This window comes from Ascaphus truei, chromosome 1 (genome assembly GCF_040206685.1).
Source record: "Ascaphus truei isolate aAscTru1 chromosome 1, aAscTru1.hap1, whole genome shotgun sequence".
In the NCBI taxonomy this organism is placed as follows: domain Eukaryota; kingdom Metazoa; phylum Chordata; class Amphibia; order Anura; family Ascaphidae; genus Ascaphus; species Ascaphus truei.
Window position 1 is genome coordinate 139,612,357 of NC_134483.1, and position 14,244 is coordinate 139,626,600.

Consider the following 14,244-nt stretch of genomic DNA (forward strand, 5'->3'; position numbering starts at 1 on the left):
ACATTTTCTGTAAAACTTTTTTATTTAGTACATACATTTATCTTTTTTGCTTTTTTGCCCTGAGCACTCCAGCCTAGAGCTCTGTTTCCAAAATTGCATTGATGCTATCTTTGATGGTCTTGAATTATGCAATGGTCATTTTAAATTGCTTCTTCAGTTCATCTACAATCGCTTTTATAAATTTTATAGTAATCTCCCTCTTCCCTTTTGAGCTGTCAAAGTTCGCTTGTTTGCTCCACTGAGAATACTGCTCAAAACTGTCATGGTGGATGCCTTTTCTTGTGACATCAAAAAGGGAGGTAAGATAGCCAATCAGGTAGCATGACCCTCCCTTTTTGATGTCACAGCACACCAAAAAAGGAAAGGCATCATATAGTATATACACCAATACGATTGGCTGGTGACCAGGTGATGGTGACCATTTTGTTTTTGTTTTGGCTGACAAAGTAAGCTGACAAGCTAAAAGTCTTTAATAGACTTTAATAGTCATAAGTAATATTTATTATTATCGGCTAAAGCTGTAAAATTCCAGGCATTATTGAAATCCCTGCTCTCTGATTGGTTAAAATTCTGTGCATTATTCATTCAGTAATGCCCGGAATTTTTGGACGCATGCCAAGTGTTTATTTCTAGCCAATCAGCTTTATTTATCATAACAGCTCTGAGACAGGACAGGGGATTGGTCAGGAAGCAGCTGCCAGGCAGTGACTCCTCCCCCTCCCTCCACGAACAGAGTTCCACTGACACAGTTGAGTAGGAAGAGAGTGTGTTTGTAGCTGCAAAGTAAGTTTCTGTCTGCAGAGTTTGTTTATAGCTGCAGTTTCTGTCTTTCTAGAGTGTGTGTGTCTGTCTGCTGCAGAGTTTGTGTGTGTGGCTGCTGCAGAATGCGTGTGTGTGTGTGTGTGTCTGCGTCTGTGTCTGCTGCTGCAGAGTGTATGTGTGTGTGTCTGCTGCAGAGTTTGTGTGTGTTTGTGTGTCTGCTGCAGTGTTTGTGTGTGTGTAGCTGTAGAGTTTGTGTGTGTGTTTTCTGCAGAGTTTGTGTGTGTGTGTGTCTGCTGCAGAGTTTGTGTGTGTCTGCTGCAGAGTGTGTGTGTGTTTGTGTGTGTGTGTGTGTGTGTGTGTGTGTGTGTGTGTGTGTGTGTGTGTGTGTGTGTGTGTGTGTGTGTGTGTGTGTGTGTGTGTGTGTGTGTGTGTGTGTGTGTAGCTGCATAATTTGTGTGTGTGTGTGTGTGTGTGTGTGTGTAGCTGCAGAGTTTGTGTGTAGCTACAGAGTTTGTGTGTGTGTGGCTGCAGAGTTTGTTTGTGTGTGTGTGTAGCTGCAGAGTTTGTGTGTGTGTGTAGCTGCAGAGTGTGTGTGTGTGTTTGTGTAGCTAGGCATTTGCATGTAGCAGCAGTTTGTGTGTTGTGTGTGTGGAGATGGTGTGTGTATGTGTGTGTAGAGCTGTTGTGTGTGTCTGTCTGTGTGTGTGTGTCTGTGTGTGTGTGTGTGTGTGTGTGTGTGTGTGTGTGTGTGTGTGTGTGTGTGTGTGTGTGTGTGTGTGTGTGTGTGTGTGTGTGTGTGTGTGTGTGTGTGTGTGTGTGTGTGTGTGCGTGTGCACACAGAGGGGGGGCAGTGTGTGGATATAGATAGCTGCAATGTAAGTGTATATAGAGGTGCTTTAATGTATTTACCATTTTATTTTAATAAAAAAAATCTATATAACTATACAAAAGTGTTGATTATATATGAAAAAAAGCCTACATTCAGCCTATAATAGTAATAATACCCTCAGAAAAGGGCATTACTGGTGAGGGTGTTATTGAACAGTAATGCCCTGTTCTTCAGGGATTATTACTTAATTGAAGACGGCATGTTTGAATGAAAACAACAATAGTACGAACTCAATTAACGAGCAATGATAAAATCAATAGATGTACTATATTTGTCAGTTTATTTAAAAGAATAAAAATACAGACATTATTTCTAAAAGGTGTCACATTTAAATTTAATAATGTCAACACAGACTGTATTATTAAGAACAAGTTATCTTTTCTTTGTAAGAGTAGACTTTAATTATAGACCAATTTAAGATTTGATGGTCTAATGAGGTTACAATAATGGCTTCATTATGTCAGTGCTGCTAAAGCTTAGTCTGCATTTTCCTTATGGAGTACACATTAAATATTGTAGTTGCTATTTTAAATTGTCATCACTAGAAATTAGGTGTGCAAGGTATAAACATCAGTGTCATTTGGTTCACTCTTTTTATACTTTCTTGACATGTTAATTATATCAATGCTGATTTTTTTCACAGCAGGATGGAAAGCAAATAAGATTGGAACAGATTGGCACATTTTATACCAAATACATTTTTAGAGCCTAAAATAAAAAGACACTGTAGCAAGAAATTAATCATTTAATTAAACACTTTTGGGGCAAATGGAAAATTTCTAAAGAGCTGATGCCTTCAATACTTCCCAATATCAACTGATCATGCAGTAAATGTCATTTCTTTTTCATTATGCTAGTGTAGCCAGGTCACATGTGGCTACTATTCTGCCCTTGTACTGGCAGAAGGCCCTAATACAATCAGGCTGCCAGTAGTTTAAATGGGGTTTTCCCCTCCTGGGAGCTGCACTTGAGTGACAGCAGGAGGCAGTGACATCAGGCCTGGGCATGACCAATCATGAGACAGACCTGGTGCCATCCTCCTGGCAGTACTTAAGGGCAGTGCCACCCCAAATTCAGCAGTGTCTCTACCCACATGAGAGGGACAGGTAACACAGCCAAAAGCCTGACTATTGGTCCTTCTCTGGTCCTCTTCCCTCTGGGGAAGAGCGAGTGTGTACCCTACCTCTGCCTCTGCTAGAGGGGCAGAGAATAACTGGGACTGCTACGGGTGCCCATAGCCTCTAGTGAAGGTCCAGGGACCATCCTTCAGTGGGTAGCTGAGAAACTGCATCAGGCAGAACCCTGTACAGTGAGGACAATAAACCGTTCCTGTTATTATATCTCCTGCCTGGTGTGTGACCATACTGGGGGAGAGGCAAATGTTCTACCTTGGGAGTTCCCTGAGCTTACGGCAGATGGAGGTGCTGCACTGCTAGAGGGTATGAACCCCAGAAGCCTAGTTCTGTGACCCCACTACCACTGGCGGCCGACTCAGCCCTCCTGTTACCAGCAGGTATAGGCACCACACACCGCTGTAATGACCCCAATCTACCAGAGGGTGGGGGAAACACAGTTACATTTGGAGGCGCTGCTGAGATACTGCTCAACAGGACAGGCTTTCAGCGAAACAAGGCTGGAAGTAACAAGGTACGCTTCCAGAGCAAGTGCTGAAATTGAAGGAGGGAGGTTTAGTGTAGTGTCTGGGTGAACTCCTTTCCCCAATCACGGAACTATGCTTTAGACTGCCCTATCGGGTGAATGGTCTGTAGACACAAAGGCTATAGCTGTTCTATGTCTCCCTTAAGCGGGTAGTTGGGATGCCTAAAGGGGGTGCTCTGGTTAACTGAGTCCCAGGGACCTCTGGAGAGGGTCCGCGATGCTGGCAGTCAAGAGGGGCGGCGTAAGGGTGCCTTACGTACAAGGTTCCTAGACCCCTCTGTTGGAAGAATCCCAGAGTAACCCCTTGCCGTAGCCAGATCATGGAACCACAGAGTGCTTGTAATGGACTGTAATCGTGTACAGCATATCGAGATGGAGCTTTGCTAGCCTGGGGTACATCCTTCTCTAGGTAGACCATAACCATGTGCTGGGCAGATCCACAGGGAATGGATTCCCATCGGAATTGAGATTCCTATACAGTCGGAAAATGGAGTGTGCTCAAAGTGAAGGTTCCCTTGTCCGGGAATGCACCAAAGTGAGTCACATTATCCAAAATTCTCTCGCAGAAAATGGGAACTGTGTGGGAGGTTTGCAGAAAATCTGCATGCCTTGTTGCAAAGTTTTGCAAGGGTCAGACGCGAAAGCCAGGACACCACCCAAGTGTCATGACTGGCTCAACCAGGAGTCAGAGTCATGCCCCATCCACATCGCAGAGTTCCCCTCCTCTAATATCCACCAGAGGGAGGGGACATGTCGACAGCCAATACCTAAGGACCTTTGAAAATAAGGGAGATACCGGATGTAGTGGACCGCACCCTCAGTTCTTCGGAGCCTGGCGAGTGAAAGGAGTGCAACTACCATTCCTCTTGTACCTGTGTCTACTAAAAGTATTGAACATGTCTAGCGATATGGACTTTTCCCACTATCGACTACCAGGAGGTATCCTGATGGTGAAGGTGGAGGGGAAGAGGTACCTCAGATGCCTATGCCCCAAGTGTGATTTCCAGATGGTGAATTGACGTGGGAGGCAAGTGTGTCCGCTGTGGAGCCTGTTTCCTGAAGCCCACGCTGCTGCGGCCTACGAAATTCGCAGAGAAAGATGCGACCAACCCAAATACCTGGGTGGTCAGCCCTGCTGCTAAGCAAATGTCTACCTCAACTATGGAGGCCTCAGATGATCACAGAGCAGGCTGAGATGGTTCCAGACCCAGTCATCACAGAGGAACCAGAGACGGTCAGTGAGACGGAACCAGCCCAAAATACGCCGGGTAAGGTGACTGCCTGGGGTGATTAGGCACCGTTGTTCACAGAGGCGCAGGAGCCTGAGAGGCCTTACTAATTGCCGCTGAGGACTTGGAAGTGATCCGGTGCCTTTCCCCTACGGAGGTGTCCCTGCCCTCTTCCTGTACAAGAAGCCGTCAGTCTTCGGTTGTGTTTCGACCGCTATCGGGGATGCCGATTGAGGCTGAGGAGGGACAGAATAATCCCAGTAGCTCCGAACGACAGAGGAGTCTGATGTTGATGACCGCGACTGTGAGACCTGAGAGGCGGATAAGCCTACACCTCGTATAGGTGTTCAGCAGCCCATTCATGGATTCTCCGGTACAGATGGAGGTACCGGTGGAAGCTGACAAAAGCCAGGACAGCACCCCTACGCAACATCCAGATGTCGACGCCATTCTGGTGCGGGATCTGGACATGCACCATGATCTCACGCGACCTGATGGAGATGATTTCGTGCTGCTAGCGACCGCTGGGGTGGATGAGACAACTCCAATTCCCACTCCGGTGAGTACTGCTATCCATCGAATTAAAATTATGGCCTTTATTCAGTCCATGTATGAGCTCAGGGCTAGCCATAAAGTGGCAGAGGGAATTGGCCAAAGAGGAGGATAGACCTCTGTTATGTCCGGATGTCCAAACCCTTGTTTTTCTGGCCCAGTCACTGGACTATTTAATGCCCATAGGCCCAAGCTTGCCCTCGCACAACATGTGGTATGTATCAAGTTGGTTTCGGGTCTGGGTAGTGTATCCATACAAGACATTGAACGGGACTCGGACACTTTCAAGGCCCCTTTACCTTCAACCAGTACTGCTGGTCTCCAGGTACCTTGCCGCCCCACTTTTGCCAATATTTCTGAGTGGAATTCTGCCAAGGACACCCCTTACACCAGGATTGCCCAGGGTGGGGTTCTGCTTGAGGAAGCTGATCAAGAAAAGTACTCTAAAAAGAGGAGCTTGCGAGCCGCTAAGACCATTGCTCCATCGTCGGATTGGAAGGACTTGTCATGGGGGAATTAAATGTTAATAGATAATAAGGACATTGATGAAGATGTATGTAGAGTAAACAGTGTCTTGTTTCTGTTATTTCAGGGTTCTCAAACACCACATCACACACAGGGTCCGCTGTAGTGGCATCTGTCAGGTCCTTGCCTTGGTGGAATCCTAGATTTTTGGGGTACGTGCCGTATATAGTTCATTCTTGATTCCTGTTAGAAACAGGTGATGTGGTAGAACATTGGTGGGCAGAGGGAGTGTTCAACCCTGAGGAGGCCGCAGAGGCCATGAGAAGAAGAGAGAAGGAGATAAGATTGGTTATAGTACAGCCCACGGGAATAGCCCAAGACAGACATTACGAACCTCTGGTTCTGGAACCATTGTTCTGGGTTCAGCCATGCCAGGCTGAAAGTCGCCCCTTAACTAAGATCAGTCGAGCTGAGCGTCATGTTAGTTTAGAAGTATTGGAACTCGCACAGGTTTGAGTATCCCTATGTCCCTGAGCCGTTAATGAGGGAGATTGACGAGAATAAGGAGTGGCTGATAGAAGCTGTAAAGGCTTTTGTTATGGAGCATAGCCGGAGCACCATTCATAACATGCAGGAAAGGGTGGCTTATCTGCTGGGAGTCTGGAAGGTTGGGAAGTTAGTTTACATGGACAGGTGGAGTATGTGTCTGTACGGTATCCTAAGAGGGTGTTGTCCATCACAGTGTCTGATGACTCAGGATCATTGGTAAGGAAACCAGATCCTGAGCACTATTATTGATAAGTTTCTCCATGTTGGATGGAACCCTTATTCTGTAAAGCAGCCATTTTATGGTTGATGTCAAATAAAGATGATAAATGGTTTTAGTAAGCTGTAATGATTATATTCACATCAAAAAATAATCATGCATATCAAATGTGATAATCAATTATGTGAAATGTTCTCTTGTTATGTTCAGGTTACCAGTAATGAAAAGTTCAGTCCGCGCTCTGGCTTTTTAAACTTGGAGTGTTGGTCCCTCTCAGTTCTCTTGCTGCTTCTGTGTTTATGAGGTGTCTCCCCCACCTCCAAATGTGGTCTCCACCGGAACCCCGATGGTGATACCAATATCAGCAAAACAAGAAAAAACACAAAAGCGCACCAAGATGAGAGATAGATATTGTATTAGCAACAAATAATAAAATTAGTAACTTACATATAAAATTTCTTTAATAATCCCCGATTCTGGTGTCTATCACAGGAGTAGGGCATCACATAGGAAGTATGAAGGGTAATCTAGGTTACCCTTCATACTTCCTATGTGATGCCCTACTCCTGTGATAGACACCAGAATCGGGGATTATTAAAGACATTTTATATGTACAGTAAGTTACTAATTTTATTATTTGTTGCTAATACAATATCTATCTCTCATCTTGGTGCGCTTTTGTGTTTTTTCTTGTTATGTTCAGGTTACATTCAAGGATGGTAACTGAAAATGTAGGACCCAAGATGGGTCGTTGGGATTCCACTAGACGGAGAATGTAGCCAGGTCACATGTGGCTACTATTCTGCCCTTGTACTGGCAGTAAGCCCTGGTAAAATCAGGCTGCCAGTAGTTGAAATGGGTTTTCCCCCTCCTTGGTGATGCACTGGAGTGACAGCGAGAGGTGGAGACATCAGGCCTAGGAATGACCAATCATGAGATAGACCTGGTGCCCTCCTCCAGGCTGTACTTAAGGGCAGTGCTGCCTCAAATTCAGCAGTGCCTCTACCCACTTGAGAGAGACAGGTAACACAGCCAAAACCCTGACTATTGGTCCTTCTCTGGTCCTCTTCTCTCCAGGGGGTGAGTGAGTGTGTACCATACTCTGCCTCTGCTAGAGGGGCTGGGACTGCTGCGGAAGCTCTTGGCCTGTAATAAAGGTCCAGGGACCATCCTTCAGTGAGTAGCTGAAAGACTGTATTGGGCAGAACCCTGCCTTCTTGATAAAGTGCAATTTGTCTGCACGAAACGCGTAGAAGGTTGCAGCCTTCTGTTTTTATGTCCACCCAATAAAGAAATATTTTTGCCAGACCTGCCATCACCCCCTTTTTTTGCTGTGCGTTGCACCAACCCATGTGCACTGCATTCCTGTTGTTATACCTCATGCCTGGTGTGTGACCTTACCGTGGGAGATCACCTTCAGTTCCCTGGAGTGTATGGCAGATGGAGGCACTGCACTGCTAGAGATACAGTATGTAGGGTATGAACCCCAGAAGCCTAGTCCTGTGTCCCCACTACCACCGGCTGATGATTCAGCCCTCCTGTTACCAGCAGGTATATACACCGCACACCCTGTAATGGCCCCAATCTACCAGAACATGGGGGAACACCGTTATACTAGTTTTAACTGGTTTGTTTCCTTTGAAATAGGCTTTGCATAGGCAAGATTGCAGACTCACTAACTTAATTGATAGCAACTCAAATTGAATTAATAAATTGTGGACTTTTTTATTGCAGCCATCTAAAAGCAAATAAGAAATCATTATTAAAACAATACAAGACAGAGTTGAGGTAGATGTCTTTTTCATGTACTGTAGCTGCTGAGATACTTTTACTTAAGTAGATCAGTTTAAAATGTGTGTTTTCTATGGCTAGTGATTGTTAAGCAGCGATAATATCATAAACATGAGAAATTTTCTAACTGCATATTTATTTCCTAGGTTTTTTGATCATATTCAGCTGAAAAAAATGTCTGTAACTATGTGATTAAGTTATTTTTGAGCTTCAACTTCTTTCTACAGAAAGTGATTTTTAAAGATTCCAGTTATTCCAATTTAACTCACACCTCATGGAGTGGGAATAGATCTATGAAAGGCAAATATATAGAACAACCACAAATAACTTTTATTTATCCTCAAATACTGTAGATCGATATTATATGACCAGAAAATGTTAAAAGAGATTTAACCAATACATTCAACCTGGTAGTAGGGGGGAGTATACTAATAGAGTATACTAATAGAAATTGTTGTTTTATTGTTTACATAAACACATATGTTACATTTTTCTTTTTCTTTGGTGTTAATGTCCAACTTTATGAGGAGAGAGAGAGAGAGAGAGAGAGAGAGAGAGAGAGAGAGAGAGAGAGAGAGAGAGAGAGAGAGAGAGAGAGAGAGAGAGAGATTCTGATATGAGAGGAAGTGGATAATGATTCTTAATGGTGATCTTATTCACAAAGAAGAATCCGGCACCAGCAGGGGAGGTAGAGTTATGAATGAATCCTTTATGTAGATTCTCGGCAATGTATTCCCTCATGGCCTTGGTCTCTGGCATGGAGATGTACCTGGGAGTAATTCAATGGGACAGTCAAAAGGATGATGTGGAGGTAATACTTATCAAAGACATCACTGAACTCGGCATACCCCTCAAGCAATACTGCACCGACACACTTTATTCGAGCAAATACCCAGTATGTACCTGGCAGATACCTGGAATGCGCCGCTCCTCACCTCTGACAAGCCCCATTGCGTTTGCCTTCCCAGCCTGGGTTCATGCCTGGCTGACGGGCGGCTGATCTGTTAAATGATAATGATTAGGATTTAATAGGCTGCAATGCTTCGCGTGTCTACCAGATGGCATAAATTCATGAATTGTAATGCAGTATATACATATATACTGTGCAGTATTGCAGCCAGCGGGAATAAAATGCTTCAATCCCTTCCTGGAAAATAACCCAATGCACTCGGGCAGAAAACAGTCACAAACCTCAATACACCCGGGTATACCTGAATTCGTGGGACTAGCCGAGCTCGAATAAAGTGTGTCGCCAGTGTAGTACCCTTTCCTTCACTTTGGACGTGGTGGTTCCACAAATGCTACTGGATTCCATGATACAGTTCTTGGTATAGGAGGAGCACCATAGGATGGGATCCTTGTTCAGCCAATCCACCCGGGGATTATGGATCTGTAAACAGGGAACACCGAGAATTACTCCTACTGAAGGTGTGTGTATCACATCGAATCGAATCTTCTCCAGGTGAACGCTTCACGTCTTAAGGTGAAGAACCTCGGTCTCCAATGAGATGAATGCTGGTTGAAGTGGTCTACTGTCAATGGCCTCAAGACCTATGGGGTTCTTCTGAGGGGAATATGGTGACGTTCTGCAAAACGTTGATCTATAAAATTGCCCCCAGAGCCTGAATCGAGGAAGGCAAGGGTAGAAACAAGAAACTCGTCCCCTGAAAGAGTAATGGAAAAGAGAATCCTAGGGGGGTTATCAACAGAGATAGGGGAGAGAGAAAGTGTTCCCAATGAGACTCCCTTGGTTCTCATGGGAACTTCGCGTTTCCAGACTTATTGGGACAAGAATAGGCAAGATGTCCGGGATTTCCACAATAAAGACAAAGACCCAAATTCTTTCATCGTTGCTTCTCAGAATTAGAGAGACTAGTACCTCCCAGTTGCATGGGTTCGGAAGTGTCCACTGGTGGTAGTTCGGTTGTGGTCACCTGAACAGGGGGAATCCTAGACGTGAGGAGCCAGTGATGTGCTCTCTCTGACCTCCTTTCCAGAGGACGGTGGTCCACTTTGATGCAGATGGCAATAAGGTCCTCCAGATCGGTGGGACGGTCATAAGTAGCCAATTAATCTTTTAGGGTTTCAGAGAGCCCCCACTAGAAAACAGCCGACAAGGATTAATTATTCCAATCAGTGTCTGCGGCAATGGTCTTGAATTCGAGTGCATATTTTTCAACTAGACAGTTACCTTGGGAAATATAGAATAGAGTAGAAGTAGCAGATACCTTATGGCCGGGCATATCAAACACCCTACCGAACTCCCTGGTAAAGGCTCTGATTACTTGAGTGAGATCAGACCTCCATTCCCAGATGGGAGAAGCCCAGGCAAGTGTGTTATCTGTAAGAAGAGATATAATGTACGCCACCTTGACGCATGAAGAGGTGAAGCGGGAGGAATTTAAATCAAACTGAATACAGCATTGATTCAAGAACCCCTGGCATTCATGGCGATCCCCTCCATAGCGGTTGGGTGTAGGTAGCTGGGGTTTGTGAAGCGGATGGGAGGCAGACATGACAGGAGGCACAACACCAGGAGCGACAGGATTAGGAACAGACCGAGACTCATGTATGGAGAGAGTGAGGGATCTGAAGTTCTCCTGGAGGGTGCACATATGTTGGTCATTAGCCACTAATTTTTTCTCAATGCTGGAAAAGACGTTGGCGTGCATGCTCAGGACTCATCCTATTTCAGCGGGGTCGAAGTTTGTGTGGCTGAGCATACTGTAACAAGTAGCTCACCACAAACCAGACGTGACCGTGAGCCTGAGGTAGGGAATTGTATAAATGTCAACCCACAACTGCGAGGATGCGCCTAGAGTGTAGAATGGTTTTGCAAGCCGGGTCAAAAGTATAGAAGGTAGAGTAGTCGTTACACTTGCCGGGTCTGGATTGGAGAGTAGCAGATCGTTGGGATACGTTACGATAAGGTAAGGTTACGTTACGATAAGGTAAGGATTGGAGAGTGGAGAGTAGTTTTTGTGGATAGCCCAGATACGAAGCAGGGGTCAGGCAGCAGCAGGAACAAGGCAGGATTTCAGCAAGGCCCAAGGCAGGATTGCAGCAAGGCACAGAAGATTATGCTCAGCGATGTGTGTCTGGGCTGAGCAGGTATATAAAGGAGCTTCCCTCCAATGGAAAGTGAGGCGGAACAAGAAGGGACGAAGAGATAGGCTGCTGGGTCGCACAGATGCGCCCTATTGTGTAGCCCAATCAGGTCTGGGGGTGGAGCCTCATCCCGCGAGTCACCAAGGTCAAGGGGTGGCGACCCGATCGCGCGCCACTCGCGTACCGCGCATGCCCGTCAAGTGAATGGGAACGGAGCCTGGAGGCAGGTCCAGGGGGAGCCAATCCCGCGCGTGTCACGATGGACACCAACTTTATCAACACATTTATATTTCTGGGTACTTGATTGAACAGAACAAGTTGCAAAATTAATTGTGAATTATTTCCTTAACAGACAAACACACAACATCTGCAGAATACACTTAAAACAACACTTACTGGGATAAGGGAACAAAATAAATTGTCCTTTGCTTGCAAGCGCAAGAAATGCAGTCTTGGTTTAAAGGTCCCATGGCTAGATCGCAACTTGCCGACCTACTAACACAGCCACCTCAAAGAATTTCATAGAGATTCGTTAGAATTCGTTTAAGAGTCACCAGGGCTAACAAATTCCGAAGTTTGGGGTAAATCCTTAGTTACAGTGTTATTAACCCCTTCTCTCCGGAACCGGCTGCCGCTGTGCTGGAATGAAGTCTTGTGTATTTACATCATGGATCAAGAATTATGAACACACTGGGGACAGCTCGGTAGGCACAGTTATAGACAATGCCTGCCTACCTTTAACATGAGCGCCCAATCCTCATTCTGAGAAAATGTAACCCACCAATAGCCACGTTGCCCGCAGTTTGCAAACCGGGCAAAAAGGCTTCCCGGTTTGCAAAGCGCATGTGTCGACTTGACACTCGGGCAACTTAGCATACCTGCTGTACATCCTCTTTCTGGCACTTCTTAGTCTGAGGTTTGGCGCGAAGGTGTCAATGGCCCAGGATCTACGACGTCTCAGGAATCTGGCCATGTATACATTAGGGTGCTCTGGGGTCTTTCATCCCTGTCACTTCTTTAGACTGAGGGGCGCCTGGTCAGCGGAATCCCTTTGAAGTGTCAGGAATAAAATACCCGCAGCTCATTCCCTCCCACCCTATCTTCAGGTCAGAGGAATTCTTCCCGGGCTTATAGGAACAAGTCCTGCCCATACAGTTTAAACATACAATTTACACACTTTATTAAATGTTATGTTCTGGGTGTACTGTATGTTCACTGTAATTCTTTCATGTAAAGTCATGTTGTGTTTTATTACATATGCACCCCAAAAACCAGGATGCTGGGTGCCTCCGTTCTCGAGTTAGCCTTCCTAATTGAAATGCCGGCTTCGGGAATCCAAGTTCACCGAATTCTCACGTCAATTGACACAGTTCCCACTGGTCGCCTTTCAAGTTAGAAAGCTAACCGAGGAACAGATACATTCTATCGGTAAAGCTAACCGCAAACCACTTATCCAATTGACTTGTGGGTACAGGTCAAACAAATAGTAAATGGATACCCATGCTTTACATAGACGGTTTAATTGCAGCCACGCGTATTCAATCAGTGCTTACTGGGGTGCTCACTGCTCCCATCTTGTGTCTCCACAGAATATAGCAGGCAATACATTTTCTTTTACTACAGCAGGCAGGGAATGGCCTGCAAATGGGAGGTAAAAACGGCTGGGACAGGGCAAACACAGCAATGCAGTGCAAATAAGTTAAACCCCTTCATTCCAAATGCGAGGGGAGGATGACAAGCCGGGTATAACACCTTTATTCAGGCCTGATCACCTCCATTCTCGCCACACTCGTGCATTGCGCATGTCCGTCTTCGGAGCGGGGGCAAAGATTGGGGGCGGATCCGGAGAGGCAGGTAGATCGCGCATCGACTACACGCACACACAGTGCAACCACCGTTGGATCGCAACTCCCGAGTACCAGATGTGACAGGATGAGGAGGTGAGTTCTGGCCATCAGGATGGTGAATCCTCCCACAATCTCACAGCTGATTTACGATGGGGTGGGATAATGTTGTTTGCATGGGGAAAGAGAATATTTAAGTCTTAGCATGTATTAAGAATTAGAACAGAGGAGTGTTTTTGACCAAGCGCATGATTTCTCATATTTACTTCGCCAGTGATCACTCTGGGGAAAACCTATGGCATATGGTAATGTACTGTATAGAGTTTTCTGTTTATGTTTTATCCTGTTATTTTGAAAAACTGTTCTGCATTTATTGTAATTGTATGTTCTTGTAATCCTTTTTCAGTAATCTTAGCATTGTATTTTTATATATATTAAAACATTTAAAAACTGATGCTTTCAGCTCTGAATGGACTGATTGCACGCTCTGGAGAGAGTATTTACATATTCAGACACATTTTGCTACAACAGATTTTTGAGTTTTAAGTGTATAGTTTTTCGATTATAAACAGGTACCTGGGACCCTGACAAATATAAATTTTAAAACTTTTATTTGATAACTATCTTTGGTGGTGGAAGTGTATAGTTATGATTGCAATTGAGTAAGGGGTTAATATTAACTAATTGAAGGTACCTTGCGCAGGTGAAAGGTGAGTTGGCTAGAGTAGCCATGTGTATTAACCCTGATTGCATATCTAAGTCACGTGCCCACTTGTTTGCTGTTTGTGACAGTTGGTATATGGGGACAGATTTAGGAGAGATATTGTCCATTAGAGGGACCTTTGCGGAGGTCAAAATTGGGACCCCTTGCGAGCTGAGTATTAACCCTTGTCCTGTATGCAGGTCACGTGCTCACGAGTGTGCCATATGTGAAACCTCTGAACAAAGCCGCCTCAAGATTTTCACATGCTTTATCCTTACCTACCATATAAGATGGTTCCTGATTCAATCAAGATTTATTAACAATCCTTAGAAACAATTAACAGAAATTTCACTTGGCGCTCTGTTGTTGTGCAAGTGAATAGGGCTGTCACGGGAGACTCCTGTGGCGGGTAGGATCTCGGTGGCCGGAACAGCACGAGCGTAGTAGGGGTCACAAGCAGAGATCAGAGGCAAGCG